We start from the raw sequence: 4862 nt of genomic DNA on the forward strand, positions 1-4862 counted from the left end.
AAAGTAAGCTTGAGCCAAAGGTGGTCTGTCCTCAACTGTTGCTTTTGGCTTGCTGTTGATGCAGGCTTAACTGAGAACACTCAAAATACTTCCAGGTCCGTTATGTTTCCAAACTCCTTGGTACTCAGAAGAACAACTGGGGAGTGTTAATTGAGGACAAGGGAGCGCTGGGCTTGGTTGTTTGATTTGGTTTGGGTTTTCTGGTGTTTGTTGTTGTTTCATTTATGCAATCTAAAGGTATTTAGTGTTTCAAATTTACTCCTGGAACTCAAAAACTTCAGTATCAAGCAAGGCGTTCTGCCACATCTTGAATCCAGGGTCTGAACTGAATTCTAATAAAAGTAACAGACTTAAGGTGAAGAAATTCTTTGCCATGTTTCTAAAACTTGCCGAATACCAGTAGTTCATAGCAATTTTCTTGTTGAACACGTGTCTGTGAATAACATGCTTCTAGGTTGAGGAATTTGGGTAGCTTTAATCCATGATGATTTCTGTCACAGTCCTACAAACGAAAGTGCTTTTTCTTTTAGGAGCTGAAGATTTTCCATTGTATTACTGCTCGGTGAGTCTCTTTTCTAGGACAGCATGTGTAACTTGAGAGTTTTACACTAAACTGCACCACAGCTCCTGTTGTCTCTGTTGTTTGTGCAGAACAAGGTAGGATTCACTGTGGAGGCAGTGCGCAAGGTGTTGGAAACGCTCAGCTCCACCTTAATACAGCTCCTGAAGGTTGCGGTGGGAATGGCATGCTTGCGTTTGAAGACAGAATTTCGCCTTGTTTCCGTCACCATTTTTTAAATAAAGTCGGATTTCCATTTCCCGACTCCGTTGTCCTTGCAATGGCAGCGGGTTTGTGCGTGGCCGCAGCCGGCGGGCGAGCAGTCAGCCGTGCCGCTAGGTGGCGGTGTTGGGTAGGCTTAGCAGGGCTGGGGCTGGCGGTGCTTTGCAGGGATTGGTGAGCGTTGATTGTTGTCTTGTTTACGTATCGTTGTCTCTAATGAGCAGCTTGGTTTGTTACCGCCCCATTACTGACGGCTTTCCTTCTGCTGTTGAGGAACAGATTTCTTCCAATTCTTCCATGCCTTATGGCGATTACTGAAGCGCTGCCTCCTTGTTTGACATGGTGTTCTGACATGGTGTCGTGGGAGCCTGGAGCAGAGGAATATTGGTAGGGAGGTTCAATCCCCAGTGCCATAACATCAACATCCACCTGTGAGGGGAAGCTTTTGCTTCCCATTTATTTTTGCACATTAAAACTGCAGTTGTTGTTCTCCCAGAGAGTAATGGGCAACCTGATCTGAATGTGGATGTTTGGTGGCCCTGCTAGGCAGGGGGGTTGGAACTACATGATCCTTGGGGTCCCTTCCAACCCGGGTGATTCTGTGATTCTGTGATTCTGTGATTCTGTGATTCTGTAATGTTTCCATTTTGTATCTCTTAAGAGATTTTCATATTTTCCTTGAATTTATCAACGTTTATATTGTCAATATCGACAAAGGTAATAAATAATGGAACTATTGTTGCAAGTGCTTTTGTATTTTGAGTTATACTTCAATTTGTGCATCTCTTTAGCAAGCAGTAGCTCATTTTCAAGAGACACTGAGGCTCTGTACTGACTTCCCTCAGGTACAGGGAAGCTGAAGGCTGCTTTGTTTCAGAGCACTGGAGGTAATTGCTTGGTGACAGACAGAGCTTAACATGTTTGAAGTGCCTGAAGGGATGAGCCAATGAGCTGCAAAAATTACCAAACTGAATAAGCAAACAGGGCCTGGCCCCAAGCCTACATTTCAAAGAGCCTGTGTGACCTATCAGCTAGTGCTGGGATCTAGCATGGGAATTCCTGTATTACATAACGTGACAAAATTAGGAAGGCTCTCTGTTACCCACTGAGGGTACCCACAGGGCATGCTGAGTTACAGAAAGCATATGTGACACGCTATGGAAATATGGCAGGGAGGAAGAGCAAAGCACCAGCTGGTTTTCTGGATGCGTGTCTGCTGGCTGCTCAGAGATGCAGGCATGGTGTGCTGTGTGCTTCAGTGTGATGTGCTGTCTGGTGACAGCCTGTGTCCACATGCATACAGAGGTGGTCCAGGCTGACTCTATGCAGGTGAGGGTAACCCAGAGCTCCATGACATACTGCCTATTTTGTCTGCCACGTGTCATAGAGGCTGCTGCTCAGGGCATCCAGGTTGTGAAATGGCCACATTCAGTCCTTTAAAGGATCCATCAGAGCATATTCTGGGGAGGAACTGGGCCTGGAAGAAGAAAGAAAGTGAGGTTATCGTTGATATGAAAGGACAAGGAATTTAAACATCACAGTGCTCTAAAGAACTGTTTCCTGGGCTATCAGAGCTTGTAGAATAATTTGCTTGAGCCCCTGGCCCCAGCTGTTCTTTCTGTGTTGCATGCACAGATTTCTTACAGCTATGGATTGCCAAATGTGTAACAGCAGGAATATTCCCAGCACCAGCATAATTAAGAACACTTACTTTCAAAGAAAGTATTTTATTGAGGTGTCAGATATTATTCCCCTGAGGGGGAAAAAGATCAGGGTAATAAAGTGTGGATACTTCATTAGTGATGAGGCGTTTTTTCTGAGAAAGAACTTCTCAAAGGAAAAAGGGAAAAGAGTGAGAATCTGAACGTGAACAAAGATAATGTAATTAACAGGCTTGGATTAAAAAAAAAAAAGAGAGAGAGGCTGAATTAAAGACCTTGAACACGTGGAAAATCTTTTTCAGATCTCCCCCACCACAAAAGAAAAAGAAATTTTCTCTAAAATGCAGATATGAGACCCAGGAATGGAGCAACTGCTGGCGCTTGGTTGGAATGATAGCTCACTTTTCTCCCTGTTTTTAATTTAATTACCGATCTCATGTAAGATTGAAGTAGAGATGAAAGAAATAAAGCTGAACACAACCAAAATCAACTAGCTTGCGTCCTCCTTTCTACTGCTGAATACCACGCAAGTTTTGGGGGCTGTCTCAAGGCTTCCCAGAGATCCCAGTGATTGAATTATTGGGTATTGATCCTGACATATCAGTTTCCATCACGTTTCTCCAGGAAGCTCTTTCACCTTGGATCAGTGTGCCAACCATTAGCTTGCTCCGCGTCCATCATTCAGAAGCACTCCCACAGAGTGTGTTGTTTAAATGCAACTAAATCACTGGATGTTGTTACACAACAGGATTGCCTGAGGTTATGTGTAGACTTTGAAAGTGATTATAATGCAGTCTAAGCTTCTGATATTCCTGTCTAGTGTTTCTTTTTATTATACTCTTTCTGTTTGTCTGAAGTGGAAGAGATTATCTGTACTCTAACATAAATCTTCGGAATATCCTACTGCATGAAGGTTATGGGACTGAGCCCTTATTTTTCTGTGGAAGAAATAACTTCTGAACCAATGGCTGCACTGTGACACTGCTCAGGTTCTCTTACTTCCCTTGTGCTGCTGTGAAGCTGGAATGGGCAGCATTACTTTCAGTAGTAAAAGAGAAGGCAGCAGCCTGAGCTATTGCCAAAAATACCAGGATTGAGAAACTGAGAGGTACAGTTAGCCAAGAAAATTATTTTCTTGTAGCACAGGGAGCAGCAGATCTCGCAGAAAAACTAGTCCCAAACCTTTGGCAAAATGAGGATTCCCAAAGCACTGAGAGTTGTGGAACGTAAACGTGGCAGCCTGATGATAGCTCTCAAATTTAGTGATACGCTCCTTGAGTATCTATTAAAGTAATTTGAGATGCAGTCTAAATTACAGCATTCTTTATTCTTGTCCTATTGTAATTTTCTGACCCTCATTTCTTCCTTCCTCATTTGGTTTGGATTGGACCGGGTCATAAGAAATGTCTGCCTTTCCTGTTAGGCATAGATTGTGTGTAGGGGGGAATTCATTGTGGATGTTTATTCTCTGTATACCAAAAATGAGTTAGGACAGTACTGCAATGGGTTTGAAAGCTCTTTGGCCAATGGAGGCATTATGACCTTCATGTGAAAGACTCCATAGTTAGTAATTCAGCATGGCTGTTCTATTGTCGTGTCCATGCAGGTTGTCAGTGATATCATTGTCAGCAGGTGCTTTTATCTGTAATATTTCATTCTGTGGGCTTGGATTCACTGTTGCTTTAATTCTCTTGTCACGATATAAAATAAATCAATTGGACTGCTGTGGCACAGCAGGTTTTTAAGGCTCTCCTAGGAACTGCTCTATTTCTGGTGTCAGTGTGGTGGTGATGCTGGTGTCAGGACCAGGGCCTACAAAAGCTCTGAGCTGTTTAACAGCTGTTAATCTTACGGCGAGTTTGGGGGACTGCTGAAAATTGCATCACATGTGTGAGCCTGACTGCAGGGACAGATAACAGATACGTGCTTAAATCATCATTTAGGTTATGTGAACTCCTTTGGTGTAGTAGATGACAAAAAAAAAAGGAAAGTATTGACTCAGATCTGTAAAAGACACGTGGATATCTCCATGGGAGACCTTTGTGCGTCTCAGTCAATATTACAGCTCAAATTAACTAAAAAGAACTACGGATTTCTTATTTGAAAAAAAAAAAAGCTTTTCTGGTTCTGGTCTGGAACTATTGAAATACCAGGAACTTCTGTGGAGTTTTAGTGATCAGGGTAACTTTTTTGAGTCTTCCTTTCATTGAACAGTACCAGCAGTTCTCACTGGGGACTGAAGGTTTGTCATACAGTGCCTCTAGGGGTGTCGTGGTGATCAGCAGTCAAACATACCTGAATTAAGTAGTCTGAATAAAATCATTATTGTTTCTTGAGCGACCTACCGAATGGCTGGCTGTATGTAATCTTCCAGAGGGAGCTTCCTCAATCGCCCCGTGCTGTCCTCGCTGCCTTCAGTT

The sequence above is a fragment of the Lagopus leucura genome, unplaced genomic scaffold (assembly GCF_019238085.1).
Source record: "Lagopus leucura isolate 7727_CA_CO unplaced genomic scaffold, USGS_WTPT01 Super-Scaffold_100047, whole genome shotgun sequence".
NCBI lineage: Eukaryota > Metazoa > Chordata > Aves > Galliformes > Phasianidae > Lagopus > Lagopus leucura.